The 16,996-nt window shown below is 40.8% G+C and overlaps 1 protein-coding gene across 3 annotated transcripts in view; it reads right to left on the bottom strand.

Annotated features, from left to right (window-relative positions):
- Window positions 1-16,996, bottom strand: part of SRRM3 (serine/arginine repetitive matrix 3) — a 496,285-nt gene that overhangs the window by 88,736 nt on the left and 390,553 nt on the right. The gene's annotated exons all lie outside the window — the stretch shown is intronic.

Here is a 16,996-nt window from a genome sequence, read left to right as displayed (position 1 = left end):
GCAAGATTTGGCAAGGTTCCTATTCATATAAGCTAACAGACAAAAGAAAGTGGGTTATGATTACAGAAACATGTAACTGACATAGATTGCAAGATAAGCAATCCACATATAAAAATAGACATTGTTCCCTCCTAACACTCCACCCCCCGCCCTCACCCCCCCTCCCCCGCAACTCCCACGGTTAGGAGTAAGCACACGTAAGGTGAGGGTACATTCGATACCACTACATCTCTAGACATAGGGCTCTCTGCGACCAACCAGTCCCTCATCTCGCTCACAACACCCTAGCGTTTACAGGAATACCTTCGATGACACACAGTCTAAGCAGCGCAGGCAGAACAGCTCAGCATACCAGAGAGCCTAGAAGTAGCCTGAATTAACCCTTACTCACCTCCAAACCAACAATGTCTGTAACACCAAGCCTGAACCTACCATCACGTACCCACACGGGAGACGCGTAAACCCAGCTTGTACACAGCTAGATTCAGAACATACATAAAAAGTGCTTCTTTACAGAATGTCAGGCAACTGATAGTATATGCATGTACCTCATCCAACTGGTAAATATTGTTGCAACATTGTACGCATAATCCTGTAATTTTATGCACGCAAAAATAAAGAATTAAAATTAAATATGGACATTGTTTATGTTAAGTATATATTTTATATACAGTAATTGTAGCAGAGTAGGGATTCAATGTTTGGGAGGAGAGTTGGAGGCAGATTATAGAAGTTAAATGGAATTTGAAATGCTAGCTTCTTAAAAGAAATTATGGCATTTTGAATTTTATAGGCTACCACCAACACTATTGTATATCTTGTATACTGCTAAAAAAATACAGAGTGATTATCACTTTCTGAGAATAATACTTCACCAATCTATCCAACTTGACCACATGGGGCACCTATCCAAAACATAAGCTCCATGGTACCCTAAAATATGTCTTTATACCAACATATATCTGGGCACTGCAGTGACAGCATCATACATGGGTTAGGCATTTAAACCCCATTCTTTACATTTTAGGTATGGCATTTTATGTGCATACACAACTTGTTAACTATAACAAGTCAGATTTTCCAGCTTAACCAAGAGGCTCTCTGTTAATCTGTATAGCTGCCAACCCAAGCTAGCACGTCCTTCTCATGTAACTACCCTCTCCTTACCCTATAGCCTATACAATTCTTCCTATCTACCTCTCATTCACAATTTATTGGTCTTTGCCTACTGGCCTGTGTAAGAACTAAGTTATTCCCACTATAGATTCTCTAAATGGCATCTACAAACTGTACCATGTTTGAGAGAGAGAGAGAGAGAGAGAGAGAGCGATCATCAGTTGCTGTGACTTGGGTCAACTAACACATAGTTGATAAAAGGAAATATTTTTGAAACAGCTTTTAGCTGAAAGACGTACATCGAATAGTTGAACATTTGACCCAATTAGGAGTTTGCCTTGAGGTTGGCAGGTGAGTTTATATTTTAATGGCCACTGGAGAGATTGTTAACTCTGTCATATAAATGGGCAAAGTGCACAGATAACTTTGATGGTTTTGGGTTAATAAACATCTATTATCCAATCCATCATATAATACTAGAACGATTATGCGAACTTACTGTACGCTTAACCTTCATGGGATAAATGAACATTGTTTTATGTAGTAAGCTCATTTTGTACACTGATCGGCACAGATGTCATACCTAATAATTCAATTACCCCAGAAGATGTTTTAGGCAGGTTATTGTATTGATTAGCTACCGTTGCCAGTTCTAAGTAAACTGTTTCATATATAAAGTAAAATTGCAACAAATGGAAAACCAGGTGCAAATCAATATAGATGTGATATATTCATTGGATTCAGCAGTGCTGAATATGAACACTTTCAATAATTTGAAATTTCAAGTTGATCCACTAGACTGAGTCTAGTCGCATTAGGGCACAGATTGCAAATGAGAACATTCTGTAATTTTTCCTCTTCTCGTATTGTGTTTACTATTCTGTGTGCGGAGCAGTGCTTACAATGAATGGTAGGGAGGTAAGAAGGAAGCCTTCAGTTGCATGATATAGCTAAATACAAATTATTTATGTGGCCCATGTGGTCAAAAGTTAATGCATACAGCTGTGATAATCTACATAACTCTTACTGAGAGTGCTCACCTTCACTAGCCCGTATAAGCAGCAAGATCCACATTTTATCCAATCTTTCAAATATCTTTTGAAAACTCAATATATCCCCTGTTCAGCATTTTTTGGCAGTCACCATTATTCTTTTGTCCCTTTATTAAAGCCTAATTCCTCCACTCCCATTCTAATCCTCCATACTATTCTCTTTGTCCTCTAACAAGCTACATTAATAATGAAAGTTATTGCACCGCACAAGGAAGACATTTTTAAGCATTTAATCACAGCCGTTAAAAAAATCAATAATTTTCAGTGGCACATAGTGAGTGGATCTATCGAATCTCCCCTGTGATTGGAATTTTGCTGCTTCAGTTCCTGCATTTTAAAAGCAGACATTTAGTCATCTTTGAATGCAATACAATAAAAAGGGGAGAGCACACAATATATATAAATATCACAAATGTTGAATTATGTGGAATCTAAAAATATCAATAAAAAGAGAAGACCACAGTGTTATATAGTAAACATATATAAATATATAGGTGCTCTCTAGTCCAACTCACATGTTTCTGAGCCACTTAACGAAGCTGGTTCAGACTAGAAGCTTTGTTAAGTGGCTCAGAAACATATGAGTTGGACAAGCGAGCACATAAATATTTACATATGTTTACTGTATAATGCTATGGTCTTCTCTTTTTATTGATAATTTTAGATTCCACCTAATTCAACATTTGTGGTATTTATATATATTGTGTGCTCTCACCTTTTTATTGTATTGTATTCACTGTTGATTTGTGTGTTTTTGAGTGATTCACACAGGTGATTGAGCACTCCTCTTTTATCACATTCTTACTTTTATATATCTTTTATTGAATTTAGTTATCTTTAATGATCAGATAGTGAGCAACTTATCCTGCTGACCTATTTCCTTATTTTAAAAAAAGTCTGCTATCCAGCAGTCTGCTATCCAGCAGCAAAATTGATTGTTTAGTGAATAACCCATATAAAAAAACAAACATATTTTTTACTTGAATCTCAACATTAGTTATTACCAGACCTAGACAGGCAGGGCTGAAATTAGAGGGGTACAACCCTTACTCTTGTAAGGGGCCTGGCCATGTTATGTGGTCAAGTTGGGGTCCGGACCATATTGCAGATCTATGACATCACTGGCCCCTTACAATAACAGTCTTTCCCCCATTCATTTTGAAAAAAAGCCACAATGGGTGGAAGTGATGTTCATTCACTTTCTCCAAGCTCTCAAAGGAAACTGCATGGGAGAACAGCCCATCACAGACCACAGGCAAGCCACCCTCCAGACAAAAGTGAAGGGTGGCTAAAATATCTTAAATCGTGTGTGCATCTGTCAGTGTGTACATGTGTCTGTCAGTGTGTGTGTCTATCAGTGTATGTGTGTGTCTGGTAGTGAGTGTGTGTATGTTTGTCAGTGCGTCTGTCTGGTAGTGTGTATTGCTATCTGTGTGTGTGTATGTGTGTGTGTCTGGCCTTGCACATCCCTGTATGTATTTCTGCCTGCCAGTTTGTATCTGGGTATCTGTGTGTGTGTATCTGTTATTGTGTCTGGAATGTATGAGTGGTATAAATGTATTAGGGTGCATGTATATGGGTATGCATGAATGGGTTGACAAAGGCCCAACCCCTGGGTTTTTAAAAAGCTCCAAGTGTTCTGATGGCATCCCTGCAGATAGGCATTCATTCCAAGTGCAACCACTACCTAATTAAGACATGAGGCTGATGTTCACCCATTCAAAAACATGCTTAACCTTTAGGCCCTTCATTACAATTAAATGTCTGAGTATCACAAATTGTCAATGAACATCTGCGACTATTGATCTTTAATTTTTGTGGGGGGTTTTTACTCACAAAGCTTTCATATTTTCCTTGGTATCTTCAAATACTAATCCTTGAAATTCACGGTGGGCATATACACATAACCCACTCTCTTTACTCTGTACCTCCTAAAAAACTAAAAGATAACAAACAATACAGCTGCATAGGTTAAAACAATCAATCTCCACTTGTTGAAGAAGTACAACTAATATGATCTTTTGGAGATCATTAGGGTCTACCATTTGGCCAACCCAATCAAAAGTCTAGATAGGTAAAATGTGTATAATATATACACTTTTTTGGACTTTAAAAAAAATTATCTGCCACTAACATATAAATCCGCACACTTCTTTCTTAACAGACACACAAAAACAGCTAAATACAGATGTTATCTTCACTCATACATATAGGCAGATATCAGCAGAGTAAATAAATGGCAGACAGTCCCAATGTTTCATGCTCAGCCGAGCACTTCTTGAAAGACATTGAACTCTTCCCTGTAGTGCCATTTAGACAACTCCCATTTCTCAAGATCAGGAGTTTATAATTAGAAAATTAAATTCCATCAACCAGTAATCTATCAAACGGAATGGTTGGAAATGCTGAAAGAGTCTGTACATGAACCTATACATGATAAGAAACATCAAAAAGCAATAAAGGAATATCAGGCAAGAAATCAGAGGCTGTCAGGATTTCAATACAAAGGTAAATTATAGGTTAAGTACAATCAAAATTGGCTATTGAACTTTTTGTTTAATCAAAGTAGTAAAGATATCTACATAAAAGTTGATGTCGGTTGACATAGCAAATATCTGGTGGTAACTCAGAAACTTTGTGTATTTGTGTAAAGAATATTATTGGAGTGACTGCCAGTTGGTTATCATTCCTGAACAGAACCTAAAATTGAAAAGGCCTTCATAATGGTAGGCATATGGTGCAACTGATTGCTAAGCATTGTCTTTCAGTGTTTCTTAATTAAAGAATACAGTGCATTTTGTATGGGAGGACTATAAGGTGTATAGCTGGGACAATGCAATTGGCGATTCCTGGATCTGAATCATGGATGATTCCTCTAAATGAGAATGAACACTGGCAGCTGGTGTTCCCAGCAAGCACAATGCCACAAGCACGCTAGGTAACGTTTTGGGCAGTTAAGCAAAGCACTGTTTTCAAAATCTCAGCTATTGCTTATGTTGTTAAAATAAAACATGTCAAGGGATGATCTAATATCCTGCAGCTGCCAGCAAAAGTTAATCACATCTCAGGTCAGGATCAGATGCTTAAAGGTTTTCAGGATTATGCTCAGGGGCCATGAACAGATTTTGCTGGATAAGCTTTTTCTCGTGTGGCCCTGGAAAGATCTATGAAAAATGTAAAACACTTATTTTCTGATTCATTTCCAAGACATCCCATAAATCAGTAAGTTTACTATTTAGAAACTAGAACATTTGCTTCCTCCTACCTTGAGTGGTACAGCAAAACACAAAATATGATGTATTCATAGATATGCTGCCATGTATAAAACACCTATGTTGTAATCAAAATCTGGTCCCTATGGGACCTGTGCCATCAATGGATGTCCAAGTTATTTACCATAAGCAGCTTCGTAGAGCCCTGCTTATGTTAAATGATCAAAATATTCTGTATCAAATTAGGGTCTCTATTGTTATCATTAATAATTATAGAATGACAGCATAATCTGCAGTGCAGGTCAATACGTGTACAAAGTATTTAACAAATAAGTTCTGACTAACATGCATGATGGATTGGACTTATTTTTCTATTTATTGGACTGAAGGGTTGTGCCATCCTTGTCTGTGGATCCTATTTATATACATGTGCAAACCCTGGCTTTTTTTTTCTTAATGCACACACATATATGCGCAAACAAACACTCAGATACACACAGGCACACATAAGGCCATCTTGTTTATCAACCTGTTTGTTTAGGTTTTTTCTGCAAGACTGTCGCTTTCCTGGGTGTAGTGTGAGCCGTTGATCAGCTCCCAGTTTCTGTATGGCCCTATGTGCTCTGGGAGGAAGTAATATGAAATAATTTCCTCTCAGGAAGAGTCCGCTTGGCTAGAAAAAGTAAAAATATCTCTCCAACTGTATAGCATAATTTTCAAGGAACACCAATAGTCCAGGTTTTGTCAGTATCCTAAATGGAAACGGATTGGGAAATGCCTAAATCTCGAGGTGGTCTTGGTGTGCGTTAAGGACTGAGTAAGGCACACAGGCCATGATAACTGGCTGCTGTATAAAAGAAGAAAACATGCAAATGAAAACTGTTGTTTCTAAAGCTCAAATATTGTTTCTAAATAATCTCACGTTGGGATGGTAAAAATCTTACCATTAATACATTCTTCAAAAATGGGTGGCTAGGGTTGCAGAGATATTTTAGTCCCTTAATGACCTAAATTACATGGTGCGTTTACCTCCATCAAAAACTGAAACATAAGGTTATGGCAGCTCTACAGCAGCTCTTGAACATCAACTCTAATGGTCTCTAGCCATGTGTTTGCAAACTTGCTGGGAATCATGGTAGTCGTAGTATGTAATATATGGAGAGGTATCTTTTGGTCACATCTCACACGGTATTTAAATGTAGGTCTATTTAAACAAAATGGAGTTCGCTTGTTTAAAAGCCAACATTCTCAATCTCAAGACACCATTGAAGGATTGGTATATTTAAATATTGTGATGTTATGCGCAGTACAATGGGAAAGCGTACACATATGTGACATATTGAAACAGACTGAGACAGACGGCGTGGAGCACCCTGCTCACTGGAGCTTACAATTTAAAGGTTCAGTAATATAACAAAATAGGTAGATTTCAATGACGGAAAAAAAAGAGATTTGAAGTAAAATCAGTGCATAGGTTTAGATAGCAAAATAATAATTATATGCAAATAAAAACTGTGATGGTTGTATGGATAACTGCTCAAATATCTTGCCTTCTAGTAGGGTAGCAAAGGCAATCTGTTAAATAATTCAGGATAGGCTGGTAAGTGTGTATGGCTATTCAAAGGAAGACAATAGTAATATAAAGGGCAGACTAGATACTGTAAGAAAATACTACCTGTTATAATATATATTTATTCCATGAATGATACCAATAGCAGATGGTATATCTAAGGGTTCATTTGCTAAACTGTGTCCTTTTATTATCAACTAATTTGCAACAATTTGACAAAAAGAGGCTTAATTTAAACATTGCATAGCCTTCCTAAACATTTCATAGCAAAAACAGATATAATGTTTAAAGGGACACTTTAGTCACCAGAAGAACTATAGCCAGGGGCAGACTGACCGGTCGGGCACTTCGGACATGGTCCGAGGGCCCGGCCGGGAGGGGGGCCCGCCATCAGGGGGCCCGGCCGCCCCTTTAAATGCTGCAGCCGCCTGAGCGCTCTCTTAAGAGCGCTCAGGCGGCTGCAGCATCTCACCTCCCCTCCCCGTAGCGTGGCCGAGCTGCTCTGCGTCCGCGGTGCCGGCCGGAGTGATAGGAAGGTGCACACACACTGAGTGTGCACCTTCCTGTCAGTCCGGCCGGGTACAGGAAACAGAAACTCCTGTTTCGCGCGGAACAGGAGTTTCTGTTTCCTGTACCCGGCCGGACTAACAGGAAGGTGCACACTCAGTGTGTGTGCACCTTCCTATCAATCCGGCCGGCACCGCGGACGCAGAGCAGCTCGGCCACGCTACGGGGAGGGGGTAAAAAGAGAGAGGGAGGGAGGGGGGGAGTTAAAAGAGAGAGGGGGGGTTAAAAGAGAGAGGGGGTGGGGTAAAAGAGACAGGGGGGGTTAAAAGAGAGGGGGGGTTAAAAGAGAGAGGGGGGTTAAAAGAGAGAGGGGGGGTTAAAAGAGAGAGGGAGGGGGGGTTAAAAGAGAGAGGGAGGGGGTTAAAAGAGAGAGGGAGGGGGGTTAAAAGAGAGGGGGGTTAAAAGAGAGAGGGGGTTGTTAAAAGAGATGGGTTAAAAGAGAGAGGGAGGGGGGATTAAAAGAGGGAGGGGGGTTAAAAGAGAGAGGGAGGGGGGGTTAAAAGAGGGAGGGGGGTTAAAAGAGAGAGGGGGGTTAAAAGAGAGAGGGGGGTTGTTAAAAGAGAGAGGGAGGGGAGGTTAAAAGAGAGAGGGGGGTTAAAAGAGAGAGGGAGGGGGGTAAAAAGAGAGAGGGAGGGGGGTAAAAAGAGAGAGGGAGGGGGGTAAAAAGAGAGAGGGGGGTAGGGGGGTAAAAAGAGAGAGGGAGGGGGGTAAGAAGAGAGAGGGAGGGGGTAAGAAGAGAGGGGGTAAGAAGAGGGAGGGGGGGTAAGAAGAGGGGGGTAAGAAGAGAGAGAGAGGGTAAGAAGGGAGGGGGAGTAAGAAGGGGGTAAGAAGAGGGGGAGGGGGGAGTAAAAGAGGAAGGGGGGAGTAAGAAGAGGGGGAGGGGAGAGTAAGAAGAGGGGGGAGGGGGTAAGAAGAGGGGAGAGTAAGAAGAGAGGGGGGAGTAAAGGGGGTAAGAAGAGGGGAGGGGGGAGTAAAAAGAGGAAGGGGGAGTAAGAAGAGGGGGGAGGGGGGTAAGAAGAGCGGGGAGGGGGTAAGAAGAGGGGGGAGGAGGTAAGAAGAGGGGGGAGGGGGTAAGAAGAGGGAGGAGTAAGAAGAGGGAGGAGTAAGAAGAGGTGGGAGTAAGAAGAGGGGGAGGGGGAGTAAGAAGATGGGGAGAGTAAGAAGGGGGAGTAAGGAGAGGGGGAGGGGGGAGTAAGAAGAGGGGGAGAGTAAGAAGGGGGGTAAGAAGAGAATGGGAGTAAGAAGGGGGTAAGAAGAGGGGGAGGGGGGGTAAGAAGAGGGGGAGGGGGGAGTAAGAGGAGGGAAATTGCCCCCTCCCCTGTCCGCAGGCACCGTGCGGGCAGCCGGCAGAGGAGGGAGGAAGAGAGGACCCGGGAGCTCAGCCTGCAGCTCCTCTGGGTCCTTCTTGCGCGAGCACAGATCGTTGCCGCGGTTACCACGGCAACGTTACGGCTCTTGCAAGAGTAAACTCTAGCCCTGGAGCTACGGGCTAGAGTTCACTCTCAACACTGTGACCACCAGGTATTCCTGGTGGTCGCAGTGGTGAGAGTGAACTTTAGCCCCATAAACACACTGCCCCCACACACCATACACATTCACACACTGCCCCCCATACACACACACTGCCCCCACACACACCATACACATTTACACACATTGCCTCACACACACACACATACACTGCCCACCCATACACACACAGCCCCCCATACTAACATTGCCACACACATACACAGCCCCCTCGTACACACATTGCCCCACACACCCTACACATTCACACACTACACCCCCTCACACACACTGAACCTTTCACACACACTGCACCCCTTACACATTGTACCACTGCTCCTATACCCTACTACAGCCTCATATCCCAGCAGACCCCGGGTAAGTTGTCAAACTGTTCTTAAACGGTTTGACTACTTACTCTGGGAGGGGGGCCCGGCCCTCCTGGCACCATAACGACTACACAGAGTAGTAGTGGTTATTGAGCATGGATTATTTCTTTAAATAATCTACGAGTGCCCCAGTAGCCAGCAAGCCAGCCAACCCACAGGCCGGCCAGCCTACAGGCCACCAGTTAGGCTTCAAGCCAGCAAACCCACAGCCTGCCAACCGCAGCCAGCAAGCCACAGCCTGCCAGCCAGCAAGCCACAGCCAGCAAGCCACAGCCTGCCAGCCGCAGCCAGCAAGCCCACAGCCTGCCAGCCACAGCCAGCAAGCCCACAGCCTGCCGGCAGCAGCCAGCAAGCCCACAGCCTGCCAGCAAGCCCACAGCCTGCCAGCCGCAGCCAGTAAGCCCACAGCCTTCCAGCAAGCCCACAGCCTGCCAGCCGCAGCCAGCAAGCCCACAGCCTGCCGGCAGTAGCCAGCAAGCCCACAGCCTGCCAGCAAGCCCACAGCCTGCCAGCCGCAGCCAGTAAGCCCACAGCCTTCCAGCAAGCCCACAGACTGCCAGCCAGCAACAGTAATTAAGGTAATAGGAGCCAACTTGGCCTAGGTATCAGCTATGTTGTGTTGCTATATTGTGAATAGTAACCAGAGTGTTGGAGAGACCCCCCTCCAGGCCCCATTAGACTCCATTGTAGTCTCTAATGGGACCTGGAGGAAATTCTTTCTAACACACTCTCTAAAGGACACTGAGATAGCCTCTGCTAGAATGCTCCCCCCCCTCCATGGCCCATTAGCCCTCAATTGTAGTCTCTACTGGAGCCTGGAGGCGACTGTTTCCAGCAGGGACACTGAGATGGCCTCTGTTAGAAAGACCCCCTTCCAAGCCTGTTAGACTCCATTGTAGTCTCTAATAGGGCCTGGAGGGGATTCTTTCTAACACACTCTCTAAAGGACACTGAGATAGCCTCTGCTAGAAAGACCCCCCTCCATGGCCCATTAGCCCTCAATTGTAGTCTCTACTGGGGCCTTGAAGGGATTATTGCACTTTTGTTCCTTGTGTCTAAAGATTGTGTAGGGTGTGGCTGGAGGCGGTGCATGGAGGCGGGACATGGGTGGCGCTTGCTGCGGAGTATGGGTGGGGCCTGTAAGGGGGCCCTTGATTTATTTTGCCCGGGGGCCCTGAGGGTTCTCAGCCCGCCCCTGACTATAGCGTAATGTCGTTGTTCTGGTGAGTATAGCCTTTCCCTGCAGGCATTTTACTGTAAACGCATCTTTTTCAGAAAAAAAGGCAGTGTTTACATTGTTGCCAAGGAACACCTCTAGTGGCCACTCTTCTGACAGCCACTAGAAGTAAGATTTTTACTTATTTAAGGGGGAAAGCAGGGAGCAGGGACCCTACATGTGTTTTTAACACTACATGTCTGTATTTCTGACCCTATAATGTTTCTTTAAATGTCCTTTATTGCACATTCTGTTTAACCCCTTAACACCGCAGCCAAATGTACAAGTTGTGAACGAAACAAAACGTAAACAAAACCTGGCATTTGCGCTATATGTCTGTCCAACCGTAATTCACCTCTTTCATATTAAATGCACCCCCCCTTATTATATATCATTTTATTCAGGGGAAACAGGGCTTTCATTTAATATCAAATATTTAGCTATGAAACATAATTTAATATGAAAAAAATGGGAGAAAATAAGATTTTTTTTGATTTTTTTCGTTCTACATGACATTTTAACTGTCAATGTCATAATACTGTTTGCTTTTACTGCAATAAAATACACATATTTGTATTCAGCAAAGTCTCACGTGTAAAACAGTACCCCCTATGTACAGGTTTTATGGTGTTTTGGGAAGTTACAGGGACAAATATAGCGTGTTACATTTGAAATTGAAATTCGCCAGATTGGTTACGTTGCCTTTGAGACTGTATAGTAGCCCAGGAAAAAAATTTACACCCATAATGGCATACCATTTGCAATAGTAGACGACCCAAGGTATTGCAAACAAGCGATGTCCAGTCTTTTTTAGTAGCCATTTGGTCACAAACACTGGCCAAAGTTAGCGTTTGTATTTGTTTGTGTGTGAAAAATGCAAAAAACGCCAATTTTGGCCAGTGTTTGTGACTAAGTGGCTACTAAAAAAGACTGGACATACCCCATTTGCAATACCTTTGGTTGTCTACTATTGCAAATGGTATGCCATCATAGGGGTAATTTTCATTCTTGGGCTACCATAGGGTCATAAAGGCAACGTAAGCAATCTGGCGAATTTTAATGTGAAAAAAATTAAACACAAGCCTTATATTTGACGCTGTAATTTTTGAAAACACCATAAAACCTGTACATGAGGGGTACTGTTGTACTCAGGAGACTTCGCTGAACACAAATATTTGTGTTTCAAAACAGTAAAAAGTATTGCAGCAATAATATCGTCCCTGTAAGTGCTGTTTATGCGTGAAAAATGCAAAAAACGTCACTTTTACTGGCGATATCATGGTTGTAATACATTTTACTGTTTTGAAACACTAATATTTGTGTTCAGCGAAGTCTCCCGAGTAAAACAGTACCCCCCATGTACAGGTTTTATGGTGTCTTGGAAAGTTATAGGGTTAAATATAGTGCTAGCAAATTAAATTCCCTATACTTTCGGCATGGGTGGTCAGGCAGGTCCCGCTAATTGTAATTAATTAGGATACCTAATTATGTAAAATTATTACATAAATATATGTGTAGAATTAATATATGTATATATATACATATGTGTATATATACGTATATATATATATATATTTTTTTAATATTTTTATTTATATATAGGTATATATATAGTGATATATACGTATATATTTATGTATATAGATATATATATTATTTCGTTATAAGTGTATTTTGATATAAATATATATATATTAATATCAGAATACAGTTAGAACAAAATAAAACACATCTATATATTTTTTAATATTTTATTTTTAATTATTTTTTTATTTAATTTTTTTACGTATTTACATATTAATTTTTTTTATATTATTTATAAATATATATATAACAATAATTATATATATATTTAATCAGTATCAGTCTACGTGTAATTTGATATTAATATATATATATAATTATATATATATTAATATTAAAATACACCTAGACGGTGTATGTGTATGTGTGTATATGTGTATATATATACTTAGATCATATATATATAATATATATATATGATCTAAGTATATAATTTTTTTTTTTTTTACACTGATTAACTTTTTTTTATTTTATTTTCAGCCAGCAGGGGGACCAACTGTCATTACAGTTGGTCCCCCTGCTGGCAATGCAGCAGGCAGCTATACCGGCCATGTGATTGTGAGGTCCTCGCAAGGACCTCACTCTCACATGGCCGGGAGGGCTCCTGGAGGGCGGACGTGCCGCGGGGGGCTCCCTGGGAGTCCCCCGAACCGCGATCGCCGGCGTGGGACCGCCAGCGACCGGGTAAGTTACTAAAAACCGGAGGGCGTACTATTACGTCCGGCGGCGTTTAGAGCCGCTTTTAAAAGGACGTAATAGTACGCCCTCCGGTCTTAAGGGGTTAATGTAGAATGTATCTCCTGCTCAATTTACAGATCAGGAAACCATTGTAGTCATGCAGCCTGTGTGAGTCATAGGAAGGGGAGGTATGGCTAGCGCTGCATAAACAGAAACTAAAGTGATTTAACTCCTAAATGGCAGAGAATTAAGCAGTTAAACAGCATTGGGGCATGATCTATAAACAAAAACTGCTTCATTAAGCTAAAGTTGCCTATAGTGTCCCATTAAAGTCTGTTAACAGCTTTCCCCATCTCATTGTTTTATAACATCCAAAGATAAATACAGCTAAAAATAAGTATATACTATGATGTCATTCTTCTTGGATAAATTACACTGGAAGTAATTAGTGAAGCCAATTAAAACCCTGTAGCAACACCTGATATAATATATGTATAATTACCTATCCCATATAAACCAAACCTGTCAACAGTACCGCCAACTTCTGATGAAACCCCAAGGTGAAATGCGTTAAGTGTGGTTCATTTGAACATATATATATATATATATTTATAAAAAATATATAAATAAATATATCTAAAAAAAATAATAAAAAAAATATATATTTGGGATTCTAGCCAACTCCTTGGTTTTGCACCCCTCCCTGTCACAGGTGCCTCATCCCTGGGCCCTATTTAGCCTTGTACTGCAGAGAGCCCCAGATGGAATTTTTTCCCCAAATAAGTGGGTTAATCTAATAAGAGCAGACATTAGGCTGTTAGTGTAGGACCTGCCAAAGCTGGGGTACATTGACGTTGTGACAGGCTTATGCAAAGTATGATCATATAATGTAACTAAACCCCCATTATTTTTGCCTAGATTAGGTGTTTTTAAAAAAACAAATACAATCTTTAAACATTGAAGTTGCTGTTTAGTGGATAGGTGAGTGCACTGGATCTTGTGTATTAAATATATATATATATATATATATAATTGAATTGTATTTGTTGCTTTCTAGCTATAATAAAGTTAACCCTTTTAAATTTAATTTATTTTGGATTTATTTGGGACTTTACATTTTATCATCTATTGGCTTCCTTTTCCTACAAATACCAGGTGGGGATCATACCACCAGCGCCCTCAACATCAGAGCAGGTATACGCTCTGATAAATGTAAGTAGGATACCTACCGTTATTTTATTCTAAGATTATTTATTACAATATTACACGATCGGATATCTCCACTTTTGTTTCCACATCCATGTACCAACTGGAACAATATCATCGCTGCTGAATTATATCCTTAGACGGGGATTATACCGTCCATGCTGAAAACAGCAGAGCTCTCAGTAGCTCTCAAAGGTGTGAGTTTATCACTGTTTTATTACTATTGTAGTTTACAAATTTAACAGACTTTACTATTTTGTATATTTATTTATTTATTTTTTTTTAGATACCTGGTACTACAAAAAGAAAAACGTGTACGTATTTACTTGTGTGATAACATCGATTCATTTTAGGCACAATCTTTTTCCATTTGTTTAATTTGCATGTTCTCACAAGGTTGGGGATTCCTTGTACAACATCTACTGTCTGTTTACTAGATTTAAAGAGCACCTAACTTCTGTACATTTGCTCAAAAAATATGGATTTAATCCCAGAAAGTGACGGGTTGAAGAAAAAGGAACTTGTTTTTTAATTGAAATGATTTATTATTTCATTCTTACATTTTTAATACAGATAATTCAATTCTTTGCATATGAAATGTATATATATATATAAGGTGAGAAATTCAGATACCTTGAGTATTCATCCCGATAGTAAGCACACCCACACAGTGGTGTATTTTATTTTGGATTTGTACTGCCCTAGGCACGACTAAATTTGGCATGGGAGGTGTGGGCGGACAGGAAGATGAGCCTCGCCGCCCCATTAATTATGAACTGTAATGGTGCAAGTTGGGACCACTAAGACCGCTGAGAAGCGGATTACAGTAGTCAAGGCAAGAAAGGACAGTTGAATGGACCAGCACCTTAGTCGCATCTGGTGTTAACTTGGATGCAATGTTTTTGAGATGGAAGCGGCAGGATTTGGTGATAGACTGCACATGAGGCGTGAAGGAGAGGTCGGAGTAAAAGAGAACACCTAGGCAGTGAGCCTATGTGGTGGAGCTGATGGTAGCACCGTTGACTTGGAGGGAGACAGACGAAAGAGTAGCAACACTTAAGGGAGGAAAGACCAGAATTTCAGTTTTGGTTAACTTGAGCGTAAGGAAGTGGGCAGCCATCCAGTTAGAAATAGCAGAGAGGCAGTCAGAGACACTAGTCAAGAGGGACGGTGAGAGATCTGTAGAGGACAAATAGATTTGCATGTCATCCACATAGAAACTATATTGGAAACCAAAGGAGCTAATGAATTTACCAAAGGAAGCAGTATAGATGAAGAACAGTAGGGGACCAATAACTGAACCTTGGGGGACACCAACAGAGAGGAGCTGAGGAGAAGAAGCAGAGCAAGAGAAAGAAACACTGAAAGAGCGCTGGGAGAGGTAGGAGGAGCACCAGGAGAAAACAGTATCTTGTAGACTGATATTGCGGAGGATGAGAAGAAGCTGTTGATGATCGACAGTGTCAAAAGTCGCAGAAAGGTCAAGGAGAATTAGGATAGAGTAGTGACCACGAGATTTAGCAGCGAGTAGATCATTGGATACTTTTGCCAGTGCCATTTCCACAGAGTGCTTAGTGCGGAAACCAGACTCAAGGAAGTCTGTCAATCTCACATACACAACTCTTTCAAGGATCTTGGATGCAAAAGTCAGTAGCAAGGACGGTAGTTGGATGGGGAGTGAGGGTCAAGGTTGGGTTTCTTTAGAATTGGGGTTATAGTTGCATGTTTGAAGGGCGATGGAAATATGCCAGAGGAGAGAGAGAGATTGAGAATTCTAGTGATAGGTAGAGAAAGAGAAAAAGACAGAGTACAGATGAGATGTGAGGGAATTGGATCTAGGGAGCAGGTGGTGGGGCAGGAGGATTGGAGCACAGCAGAAACCTCTTCCGCATGTAGCGCGTGCAAATGAACATAGAACAGCAGAGGGAGTGAGGTTAGGGGGGATATAAATAATTAAGCATGCTTAAAAAAAAAGCATACCAATTAGGTAAAAACCTATGAAACGCATTAAAGTAGTATTGGTGTCTGCAGTGTCCCTCTAAGATGTGTCCTTTCAAGATAAATGTGCTCAAATATATTTGCATTTGTTTTATAGTTTTTACTTAAAATATTTTAAATGGATAGTACTAGGAAAAGACTTAGTATAAGCACACAGTTGTGTTCTTTTTAGAAGCCTCTTGCTTTTTACAATAAATTGGCAGCCTGTATGTATTGTTGGGTTCCTTTTAAGCTTCGTGTACAGATAAAAGTTTTTAGCAGCTTATAGTTTGGAAGCTGCACACAAGATCCTCTCTTTACATCCAATATCTGAATGATTAATGTCTAGTTGCTGCTGACAGGAAAAAAAAAATCAGAGGTCTTTTAACCTGTGTAGTGCTGGTGGGGACAGTTATATATCATCAGGGTATGTGCATCTGACAGTATACGATTGAAAGAGTTAATGATATATTTAAAAAAAAAAAAAGGAGATCAAATCAGTGCAGGATCAGTGAGAATCTCTTCTTGGTATCTTCCAAATGCCCTCATTCTATCTCTTGGAATTAATTTTCCATTTTTCTGAAGAACTGTCAGTAACCACTCTCCAGAAGCAGTACAGAGCATGAAGACAGGGTAGAAAGTAAGACCTTGAAGAATGCAGATTGTTACACCATGCCCATGATTTATTCCATTTATAAAGAACATTTAATGAACACAAAGTATTATGCGTATATACTATATTAAATGTTCTAATAAACGCAAAGTATTATGCGTATATACTATGTTAAATGTTCTAATAAACGCAAAGTATTATGCGTATATACTATGTTAAATGTTTTAATTAAAACAAACTTTATGCGTATATATTATGTTAAATGTTCTAATCAGGGCGGGCCCGTCCATTGGCCCCAGTAGAGCCA

The sequence above is a fragment of the Pelobates fuscus genome, chromosome 1 (assembly GCF_036172605.1).
Source record: "Pelobates fuscus isolate aPelFus1 chromosome 1, aPelFus1.pri, whole genome shotgun sequence".
Classification (NCBI taxonomy): domain Eukaryota; kingdom Metazoa; phylum Chordata; class Amphibia; order Anura; family Pelobatidae; genus Pelobates; species Pelobates fuscus.
The sequence above is the reverse complement of the archived record's forward strand: the minus strand, read 5'-3'. Positions and strand labels throughout refer to the sequence as shown.